The sequence below is a fragment of the Macrotis lagotis genome, chromosome 5 (genome assembly GCF_037893015.1).
Source record: "Macrotis lagotis isolate mMagLag1 chromosome 5, bilby.v1.9.chrom.fasta, whole genome shotgun sequence".
Lineage (NCBI taxonomy): Eukaryota > Metazoa > Chordata > Mammalia > Peramelemorphia > Peramelidae > Macrotis > Macrotis lagotis.
The window spans coordinates 7,720,380-7,732,648 of record NC_133662.1 but is presented as its reverse complement, the minus strand read 5'-3'; the positions used below and the strand labels follow the sequence as shown (position 1 = coordinate 7,732,648).

General features: G+C 36.7%; 1 long non-coding RNA gene across 1 annotated transcript; it reads right to left on the bottom strand.

Annotated features, from left to right (window-relative positions):
* Positions 1 to 218: 218 nt before the first annotated feature.
* LOC141523441 (uncharacterized) lies at positions 219 to 5,839 on the bottom strand. The gene is made up of 3 exons (XR_012478488.1): positions 5,612 to 5,839; positions 2,086 to 2,213; positions 219 to 1,415 (listed from the first exon to the last, which is right to left on the bottom strand). It is a non-coding gene; the product is annotated as an uncharacterized LOC141523441 (long non-coding RNA).
* Positions 5,840 to 12,269: the final 6,430 nt, after the last annotated feature.

Below are 12,269 nucleotides of genomic sequence, written 5' to 3'. Positions count from 1 at the left end.
GATAATACTACTCATCTTTGAAGGCTGATATTTTCAGACATACAGACATTTGCCAATAGCTTACATGCATTTACAGATATTTTGATGACAGGGTGAAGAAGGAGGAGGCCGGAGATGGAAGTTAGAGTTAAAGGGCAGAGAGTGAAAATAAAAATGTGGAAGTAGATGCTGGAGTCTGATGGATAAAAGCAAGACTTGGAAGTAGAGATTGTGTGGGACAATTGCCACTTAAATAAATTTCAGAGATCTCTAAAGGTATGAAAGAAAAGGCTTTATTCGTTTCTCCCGGAACAGGCCACAATCAGAGAGATTGAGGGGAAAGTGAAAGGTTCAAGAATCACATTTATCCTAATGAGAACCCCCCCCCCCATTAGTGAGGAATGTGGTTTTACACTCTAAACTCGAGAACTACCTTAGGGAAAGGGGCATAGAATTCATAAAATTCAAATTAAGCAAACTAATCTAGGGAGAGGAGCACAAAATTCAAACTAAGCAGACTAATCATAAAATTCAAACTGAAACCAGATTATCTCTTTAATCCCAGGAATTGAATGATTCTCCAGATATTAACAGATAAGATAAAGTCAGTTGACTCCAATACCCCAGGAGTTTGCTTTGTCAAGGAGGGGCACATAGCTAACCAGATTCAATCTATATTTTACTGAAGAAATCTCAGAATTTTATCCCACTCAAGATGGAGGTGTTGGTTGAGGATTAGGGAGGAGATTGGAATATTAACCCAACCCTGGTCAGACTGTATCCCCTGGGTTTGATTCTGCCTATGAGAAATCATTTATTCAGGCTCAGAAAAGCATGGGTGGAAAAATACAAAAATTTGTTAAAAAGGTTACTACACATAGGAAGGGCAAGGGGGAGAGAGAGAGAGAGATAAAAGAACAACCAAGCAGCTTTGGCTGTACCATGGTCAGAGAAGATTGAGCCAGCCTTGAGTTCTGTCGGTTTTTATGACTTGCCTCTCATCCAGAAGGCAAAAGATGAACTCCCTTTCTCTTACTAGACCAGAAATTAGGTAGAGGGTAAAGCCTAAGGAGATCAGCATACAAATTTTACTTTAAACAATGAATCAATGATACATTAAGAATGGGGGGAGGTCTCCACCCCAAGCAGCTTTTAAGATTACAATTGTTTCAGTTACAATCATAATTCTGAACTTCAAGTCAATTTACATCTGAAGAGTCAATTTACATCTTCACCCAAATTCTTTGTTATTCACAATTCTCTTCATCTTTCCCTGCATCACCCCCCCCCCAAATTATTTTAGGACCAGATTCTTTTGAGCCTTTCGGAGTCCATTTGGAGATGAATGTATTACAGCCAGGCCTTCATTGAAGCAGGGTCCAGGGAATGCTTGGCTAGCACAGCTGGTTGGCATCTTGCAGAGGCTGATCTTGGAGCTATACAGTTAAGAGAAACAAAACTCAAGGAAAAAAATTGAACAAGCAAACAGAGATATTGTAACAGAAAATGCTATTTAACAGAGGTCTAATAATTTAGGAAAATCTAGAAGGTCTATAAGGGGCAAGAATTATACTTTATTATCCTAAACCAATATCAATTTTTTTCCATAAGAACATGGGTTCCAATACAACACAGAATAATTGATGAATGCCACATAAGTTGTAAACAAAAGTTCAAAAATAGTATAAACAAATGTACTGAAAAAGCATTTTAAAAACTGCACATGTCCAAAATGTAATGTACAACAAAATTTTCTATGGCTTTGGCCATGTTTAGAATGAACAAAAATTCTAGCTGAAGAATGGATCTCTTCTCAAAGCAGTTACCAATAGGCATTATCCTGATCCACTGGCTCACTCTCAAACTTAACTATGATGCACCTGGAATGATCATGGCAAATTGCTATTACAGAGCAGAAAGATACACAAGGACATGATACCTTATACAAACAATATTTTTCAATGGGCCAGGTGAGGGAACTTTTAAAAGAATCCTACTCTAGTTGCGGCTAAATCCCATAGGGCTAAATGACTTCATTAGAATATTATCTTTCTCTTTTATCATACCTGATGTCAGGCAGATCATATGTTGTAATATAGCAATTACCTATAACCAGAGCTTCAGGTGGTCTGAGTACCAGAACAAAGAGTCTGCCAGGCTGTAATTTGGTATAAGAGATCCAGGGGGAAAAAAGTCATAATTCAGGTGTTGCTCATGTAGCTCTAAGGACAGTGCTGTGAATGAAATGCAAAACAGATTTTGAGATGTAAAAACAATAATCCTAATTCATATATATATATATATATATATATATATATATATATATAATTAAATCAACTTTTTGCAATGAACCCATCTAGTTATTAACTGTTTAAAATAACTAAACATCTCCTTCTTGGCTAGGCTGCCCATCATCTCCATGTTTTTCACATAACAGTTGGCTAGGGATCGCCACAGAGAAATCTTAAATCTTCATCATTATTTTGTCTTCTTCATGTTACATAGGTGTTTTTCCCTCAAAGCAAATAACCACAGTTTAGTCCCAGTTTACATATATAGCTAGAAACTTCTATATATGAACCAAACTACTAGCCATCTTCACAATACAAATTATTACTTTCAGAATTTTTTGAAACCATTAGAATAATCTCAGAGGATAGGATTTTAAGCCTGTTTCATGGCCTTTGTAACTATGACTACCCATTTGTTTGGGTTTTGGGATTCAATCCCCTCATGTTTTAAATAGTGGAGTTGTATCAGCTCAGTTGTTTTGTTTTTTTTAAATGGTGTGTGTATTGTGTGTGAGGGAGAGAGAGAGATGGATCCCATGGGCAGTCTGTAGAAACCATTGTATCCCTTCTCAGAATAATGTCTTTAAATTATATAAAATAAAATGCATAGAATTACAAAGGAAATCAAAGGTCAGTGAAAATAAAGATGTAATTCTTTTTTTTCCAGATAAGCTCATAGGTATCTTGAATCTGTATATGGATTGTGGATCTCAGTTCAAGAGATTGTAACTGAATTCTTTTCCAGTTTCCTTCCAAGATATTTCAGAGGTTATATAACTGCCAATCAGACATTATTTATATATCACTGAAAGCAAACTCAACACACATTAACATCCTGCTTAACATCCTGTTTATTATAGCTAACTATAACTGAAATTCAACGCCTTGTGGGTTTCAACCTGCCAGTAAATTTACAGTGAGTCATGCTTATCTGGGGATATATCAAGAATTTAGCTGAATGTAGATAACTCTTTCAATATTAATTCTGATTGGTAAGATAATGGTATTTCTGATCTCAGCAGGATAAAATTAAATTTATTTTAAAATGCTTAGCAATATCTTTACCTCAAATCAGATGTTGTTAGAGTTCAGAAAGGACTTTAGAAATTTTGTCCTTCTTTAATTTCGTAGATGAGTTATTTTTTGTGCTCAAATTCTGAAAGAACCTTCCAAGGTCATATTGGTCTAATCAGGCTTAGTCAGACATACTTTACCTCTATCCCAACACAGTGATATCATTTTGATTCTCTATAAGCAAGAAGGATGACCATTATTATTAGTTCATAGATAAGGAACTGAATCTCACAGAGGTAGGACATGATCCAAAAAGTCATTCAAGATAAAACTACCATATTGAACCTGATCCATGTAAATCTAGATCCCCAATGAGGGATTTTTCATATGTTTTTTTCATATAGATTTATCATTAATGACAAAAATACCATGAACTACTTTTCTTCAATGAAACATAATCATTATGAGAGTTAAGAGACTCAGGGAGAAGATATGAAATATAAATTTCTTCCTCTTGTTCAGAAAAAAGATTCAAAGAAGAAATGTGGTATAGGAAACTTGGTTGGACAAAGAAAGTAAATTCTTAAAAAAGATACAAATACTGTAAAGTATCCTCTTAAGAAGGGAACTATTTTGTACTAGGTGTTCACTTTTATTTACATCTTGTCCTCTTTTTTCTTTGTATGTAGTAAATTTTATATTATTGTTCAAATACCAACCTTGTATGTACATATTGATTTATATGTTTTATTTACCATAAAACTACACAGTCCTTGGGGATCAGGACTCCTTTTTTTGCTTTTATTTGGATCTTCTACATTCAACACAAAGCCTAACATGGAGAAAACACTTAATAAATGTTTATTAAATAACAAATTGGTTTGGTGAGGAATAGTTGTGTTCTTCCAGGAAAAAAAACAAAACAGAAAAAAAACAGAAAGCACACTTCACCAACTTTTGTACTCTTGTTGCATGCTTTGGAGAGCCTCATAGCTGGGTCTGTATACTCATTATTAGGTACCAAGAGTCTGCCCTAAAGGACAGAGTGTTGGATGTGAAATCAGAGATTCTGGCAGTTCTTATTTTCTGGGTGATTTATCTCTCTGGACTTCAGTTTATTCATCAGTAAAGTGAGAGTATTAAACTGGTGACCTCTGAGGTCTCTTAGTTCTAAATTTTATAAATTAATCTCAGATAACTTGGCCTTGTCGGCTCCTTGTCAGCATAATTTTTAATAAGGAAATGATCAGTTTGTAGGGGATACAGCATAAGAATATATGAATTTTCAAGGGCTTTGGGGGAATCTGATGCAACCCACAAAAAGCCAGGAAACCACTCTGCAATGCATCAAGAATGTTATCCACACTTCAACTTTATTCAGAAGGAAATGTGAGCCCTGAATCTATAAAATGAACTCAGGAATTTATGAATAAATACTGCAAAACAAAGGAAAATAATGTAACAGGATGAAACAGAGGACCCTATCAAATTTGAGGAGACTATGGAACCAAAGCACTATGTTCCTGAATGATTCAAACGAGAAATAAAAATTATGGGAGCTGAATTTATGTCTACAGCAAAAAAAAGTGAGGAGAGAAAACTCAAATCTGTAATGGCAAATCTCATCAAAGAAACAAGAGACTAATAGATTGAGGATGGAAGTACACAGATGTGAAGGATAATCCAGAAGAAGAGAAGCAAGCATATTAAAAGAAAACATGCTCACTGTGAAAATTGGTTATTCCTTTTCTTTGACCTCATATGAACTAGGTAATGGCTCCTCTATAAATTTTAATCAATTTTTATATATATCTTAGGATTTCTTTATCAGACACTTGCTATTTTCATAGTACTTCATTTTAACTGCTTTCCTTTTAAGCATAACTGAATTGATTTTGTTTAATGTTTTCTATAGAGTATTACTATGATCATATAATTAGCTATATGTGATTATAATAGTATATATTACATATGCAATAATCATATATGAGTAATATATTACTATAATAGTATACTATCTATAATATGCTAATATATTCATTAGTAGTTTTATATATAATAACAGTATAATTGGCAGACTGAGAAATAAATTATTTTGAACTTGTTTTCATGTTTGACAGCAACATAAGCAAGTGATGAAGGCACAGTATTACCATTATGTACATGTGTGTTAAATAAATTTTGCCTCGTAAGAATTTATATATACCTGCATCATTACCCATTCCATTAGCAAATTGAAAAGCAAACCTGGCTAGAGTCATTGCTGAAGATTATAAGATTTTTTTTCTTTTTTTGTCTTTGCAGGGCAGTGGGATTAAGTGACTTACCTAAGGTTTGTCTGAGGTTGGTATGGTCCCTGTTGGCCTCCCATCATAGCTGAAGAACTGACACTGACCCAGTGACAGGACAGTCTCAATAGACTTTGTTTGACATCCTCAATCAGGGATAACTCACTAACATCTTCCTAGAATAGAAGTGCCAACCAGAAAGATCTCAAATTAACCATTATTCTGTCTGATTCTGTCAACTACCCAACTCTTGTGGCAGCTGCAGCAAATGAGGTATATAAGCAAGCTCAGGGCACTAGCTGAGTTTGATAATGATTTGTCTACTGTGCAGTTACCCTGCATACACTAAGCCCTGAGGCCCTACCTGGCAGCTAATCCTCATTCCTCACATGGGGTCATGGTCATGGTCCTGGGAGTGAACTCTGTTCCAGTTCCATCTGGCTTTATGTTTCCTTTTAAAGACATACTTTGTCATTCCCCAATTGATAAATGGTCAAAGGACACGAACAGTTTTCAAATGAAGAAATTAAAGCTATATATAATCATTTGAAAAAAATGCTCCAAATCATTATTGATTAGAGAAATTCAAATTAAAACAATGAGGTATCACTTCACACCTATCAGATTGGCCAAGATGAGAAAAAGGGGAAATGATCGATATTGGAGAGTTTGTGGGAGGATTGGGGCATTGATGCATTCATTGCTGGTGGAGTTGTGAATGCATCTAACCTTTCTGGAGAGCAATATGGAATTATGCCCAAAGGGCAATAAAATTGTTCCTTTGACTCAGCAATTCCAATTCTAGGTCTGTATCCAGAAGAAATTATCAAAAAAAGGGAGAAGTCCTTCATGTTCCAAAATATTCATAGCATCTCTTTTTGTATAGCAAAGAATTGGAAATTGAGGGGATGCCCATCAATTGGGGAATGGCTAAACAAGTTATGGTACATGATTACTAGAACTTGAACTCTAGAGAAGCATGGAATGACTTTTGGGATCTGATGTTGAGTGAAGGGAGTAGAACCAAGAGAGCAATGTACACATTATCTACAACATTGTGAAATGAACAACCTTGATGGCAGCAGCTACTCTTAGCTGCTAAATCCATACTTTGAAAATATTTGCCATGAGTGCAGCTACACAGCATCAGATCTCCCCAGAGGATCAGGAAGAAGGGGGAGGGGAGCTGGGAAAGGTGATATTGAATTATGAAAAACTGATAAGCCGTCCTGCTGTGCAATTGCTATCTGGATCAGAATGGTGACTGTGTGTTCAAATAGGACCACTCCATCTGCCTAGATCCCTCAGAATCAATGCTGCCAGAATCTTCCTGGCTTCTTTCTCCTCCTTGAGCTTGTCAGAGTGTGAGTTCCTCCTAGGAGAGAAGGCCAGAATTTATATTGTTCTCTTCTCCTTTCACTGGGATTGTAATAAGCAGCTTCCATAGCATCCTAGTTGAGAAATTTATGTTCCTCAGAATTTAGGCATTGCTTCTTCTTCCTTTTGATCCTACCCTGAATTCATTCCCTAGGAATATAGGCTGTTCCACTGGATGAGCACCTATGTCTCTCATGTCAGCACATCCCTTAGGGATGAGGATAATGAGTTGGCCACAGATTTCCAAGAATTGCAGTCCATCAGCCTCCTTGCCTGTTGCAAGGCTCCAAGAAACCATTTGGAAAGTATTTGGGTATTTAAGTCACCAACATTCTGAAAAGAGAACTTCAAACTAATTCTTCCTTATGTGGTTTTATGAACTGGAAAGATTGAAAGCTTGAATGAAGAACAGCCCCCCCCCCCCCCTCAGCTTAGGCCCAGGCTGAAACTGGAATCACTGGTCTTTATGAGAATACAGGAAGGAGTTTATCCAATAAAGATGGAATTTAGCCATCACTAACTTGATTTAGTGTTTGGATTTGTCTTGGGGCAGAAGTGGGGGTGGTTGGGATGAGCATAGTAAAGAAGAGAGTTGAATGGTGTGTGTGTGTGTGGAAGAATGACTCCTTTCTGTTTCTGTTATGTCACATGTCCTTCTGACTCCTTGAGGAATAGTCTTGATTAGGACCTTCCATCTATCTGCATACAGATACCTCTGCTGTGCATATTCTCATCTTTTACTTTTTTCTTCTTTCTCACCACCCCTGCCTTTGAAGAGACAGTGAGTCTCTTTTTATCTACTTTGATCCAGACCAAGTTTCCCCCTCTCTGGGTAACCAATACTGACCAATCAAGGCATCAGTTCTTAGTAAAGGAATGAGTAATTGCACTCAAGTCAACATCGTGTATGGTCACAAGATTCCCTCTTTGGGGGAAGAAACAATTTCTTGAGATGGATCCTGCTAGGCTAGAAAGGAAAACCCAAGGCCATATTGGAGATCTCTGCATTCTCCTTGGGGAGTATCTGCATGGGACTGAAAAAGTTCATAGAAACAGGAAGAGTTGCCATCCCTGTTATCCTCAATCTACCTTCTCCTTTATGTGGTTCAATTTTCTGAATCACATAAAGGTTAAGGCAGATATTCAGGGGGGTGGAGTGGGGGGAGGGAAGAAAGATTCAATGACAGCTCTTTGGGTGCAGTTTGGTTTTCTTTTCTTTTTTCCTTCAGCATCTGGAGGTTTTTCCCTCTTCCCCCTTTTCCTCTATAGCCTAGATGGCAAAACTGTCTTTATCCCTGTCATTTAACATAGTCAGTTTAGTTCCTGGTTACAATAGTGGGAGGGGTAAGGAGTGGGGAAGGGAAGAAACTATGGGTCTGAGAGATGCTGCAAGAGATGATGAAAGTAAGACTTGGCAACAGATTGACTATATGGGCATGATTGTGAGTGAGGAGTTAAGAATGACAGTGAAGTGGTGAATGTGAATAATTTTTCTATTATTAGTTTGACTCATTTATATCTAAAAGATACAATTCTTTTAATTCAGTTTTGGATTTATAAATTTGACTCTCATATCATTCTCCTGACTCTAAATACCATAATTGAAAATATCCAAGTTTTTTTTCAAATGAATTGTTGTTTAGGTACATCCTTTTCAACTCTTACTTGTGGTTTTGCTTCTTTTTTTCTTTTAACCTATGAGCAGGTTCCCTGATAGTAAGTAAAGTTGATGAAGACTCAGAAAGTCTTTGGGGAATACCTCAAGAATTGTGTGGTACCATATTTCTTCTCTCATTCTTAAATAATAGTTTTCTTTTAACTGGACCAAGAACCAAAGCCTGGTCTGTAGGTTGGATCAATTCTTTTGGAATCTTCTCCAAAGGACCAGGAAAGATCTGCTTTTATAAGTTTTTCAAGTTCAATATGAAGGGTTCTGCCAGTTTTCACACCATTCTGAGCCCATCAAATTATCTCTGAGACTTAATTACTTTCCTTGAATGAAATGGCTATTGATGGAAGTGTATGATCAATGAGTATAGCTATAACAAATCTAGCTGACCAGGCTACTCTTATCAGTTCTCTATGTCTAAACCATTTCTCAAATAGTAAACAGTCAGAATTACAGACAAATTAACTACTCAAAGAAATAGAAAATAGAAAACTTTCTTTACGCACAACCAACTGTACTTTTTAGAATAGTCATGTTATTGCAAATTTTGCCATTTAGTGGTTGTCCTTATAACTAGTTTCAGAAAGTCTATAATAAAGAGATTTCAGTGAAAGAATCATTCACTGAAGGGGTGGGAGAGGAGACTCAAGTTCTCTCTCTCTCTCTCTCTCTCTCTCTCTCTTTCTGTGTGTGTGTGTGTGTGTGTGTGTGTGTGTGTGTGTGTGTGTTGAAGCACAAAACAACTGGCTTATAAGTATGAATTTTAAATTAATTTCAAACATGCTTAAGAAAAATAAGCATTGACAATTCTTGAAAGTTTAAAATATATGAAAAAGAATTATTTTCAAAGGAGCACAAACTACTTGATATGAACATAAGTATCAATTACAGAATTTCAGAGATGAAAGGAATCTCAGCAGTTATCTAGTTCTTTGTATACTGCCTCTGCTATCAAGATACAATAAATTTTTAAGTTGTAAACTTAAGAGGGTCAGGATACTCATGCATATTTAGTTTCCCTTCAGTAAGAACAACAACTTTTGTTGAACTCTCTAAATGTTTAAAATCTGATATGCTTTGATCTTAGACTTTACATATAATCCAACTGGATTCTAGTGAAGTATTTTTACAAAAATAATCTCACTTTCTTTTTCAGTCTTTGAAGTAGCAAGACAAAGGTAAGGACAAATATCCCAGGATGCAGTGAATGACTTTGATGGTTTTTTCACTTAAAGACAAATTCCTCAGAAGTCAAAACATCACCCAGAGATCTCATTGGTTGACTTCATATAATTGGAAAGTTTTGTTTAAATGAGGAATGCTGTGCTTATCTCATGATTTCTGAGTTTGTATATAGTAAATAAAATTATACATTTTATTTTGCAACACAAGCTTTGGAGCTCATTCTCTAGCTCCTCACACTGGAGGCTTTAAAGGGCAGACACTGACTTGAGTTCTCAGGATTTTAGGGGCCTCTGAAAGACTCAGTGGGGGTGGGGGGACAGCGGTCACCAGGCACATAATAGACATAAAATAAATTTTACCTGACTATTTAATATTATAGCAATGTACTTGCACTTCCCCAATGATTGATAGTTGTTATCAGTTAGCCAGAGTTAATTAGCTTTTAGAAAGGGGTATTTACTAAGATGATAGAGAAAGAATAATGGACCCAAGGGTCTGTCACATGCTCTTCTACAAGGACATGTAGAATTCAGGAGGAAATCGAGACCATCCTGGAGAGCACAAGTGACAAAGGATTTTGTTGAAAGTTTCTTTCTGCCTTAAAATAAATCTTATTACATCATTCCCTGGAAAGAAACAGTGGGAAAAGAATTTATTTCAGAAATCATTGTAATACAACAGCAAAAACTATGGGTATAAATCTTTATTTATTGAGGACATTTAAACATTAAGTGACTTTCCCAGTGTGATCAAATTTGAACTCAGATCCACCTGAATCCAGGACCTGTTCTCTCCATTATGCCATCTACCTGCCCCTCTGTAGAAATTTTTAAAAGAAATTTTGGAAGTTACAGGATCATAATTTTTGAAGTGGAAGGGATTTTAAAAGACATCTAAATAATCCCTTCATTTTACAGATGAGAAAACTGAGATTCAGAGATACTGACCTCACCCTATTCAAATCATATTTTCCCACTTCAAATCCCACACCCTTAGATTGTACCAGTACTGGCAGGCTCAAGTTCCATTAATCTTCCCATCTTTCTTTGTATGTGTAAATGTGCAAAGGGCTCCAAGTCATCTCTGGGAGGTGGTTTGTGATTTTGGAGTCAGGAGAAATAGAGGAAACAGTAAAGCATAGCTCAGATTCAGGGACTGAAATTCACTTAGGAGAAACTTTCCAGATAAAAGGAGATATGGACTTCTTAAATAACGGCTTGCTCTTTAGAAAGTTCCTTTATAGACTTCCTAGTTGCTCACACTCCTTTCTCCCAGGTCAGATTGCCTCCCTCCTGTACTGAAGTTTATCCTCGCTGGGACTGGGCTTGGGGGATGGTTCCAAGATTTTCAAGGGTCGTTAAGCCTCCAAGGAGAACAAGGGTTTGAATCTTCTCTGGCAGCAACAGGAGTCAATATGCTCTTTATTTTTATTTCTCTTTATGTGGTTTCAGAGGGAGGGTTTTCTTTTTAGAGCCAGGGACTCAAGGTTTTCTCTATGGAGAACCAGCTGTCATTCCCTGGCCCTGCCATTCTATGTAGTGAGAATTCTCTTGATGAGGGAGTTTGAGGGAGTCTGTTAATATAGGGAGGGCATGAGTTTGTTATGAGCTTTTCTCCTCACCATGTAAAATTATGAACAAGACTCATAGGGTTGTTGTGGGTTCAGTGTCATACAAAGTGTTGACCTTTCAGCTTCTCTAGGAGGCAGGAAGTAGAAATATTACTTCTTGAGTCCTACAAATGAGAAAATTCAGGTGAAGAGAAATTAAATAACTTGTCTGTGGTGGTGGAGGGGGACCCCTTTGAAATTCATTACAAAGAAGGAATGGCTCCAGTCAACCACAAAACTGGGAGAGTTCTCTTAATCCCATTCCAAACATGACAAACTAGATTAGAATAACCTAGTCCTAGTCTTGACCTTCTCCTTTGCAAAGAGATTTATCTGGTCTTGCTCATTAGTATAATGAGCAGGATGAGGAAATATATAGGAACCAATGTATCAATTAGATTTGTGACCCCAGCCTATGGATGGCATGAGGGGGCAGGAACAAAGTCTTTCAAAGTGCATAAAAGAGCTTGTATATTGGAATTTTCCTACCACCATGAGAGAGGTGTGCCATTTTGTTAAGATATTTTAATAAAAACCATTTTAATCACTCTTGCCTAAGTATTCTCGAGTCATTTATAACAATTTGGGAGCTCATCTCGAAATACTAATGTAAATCTCTTTTCCTAGTATTTTCCAAGAAGAACACAAGAAAATAATGAGCACAAATAACTTGATTTTAAGCCCACTTTCTTGATGTTCTTTGCTGGGGAAATATCTCAGAGATTCTTGGGAAGATTGGCCCAGGTTTGGGGCCAAGAGCGATTAAAACGTCTGGGAGTAGAACCATGGTAAAGCAGCAATTTGCAGGGTGGCATAGATGGCCAGAACCACCCAGGACTGGCTGAGAAGTCCTCCAT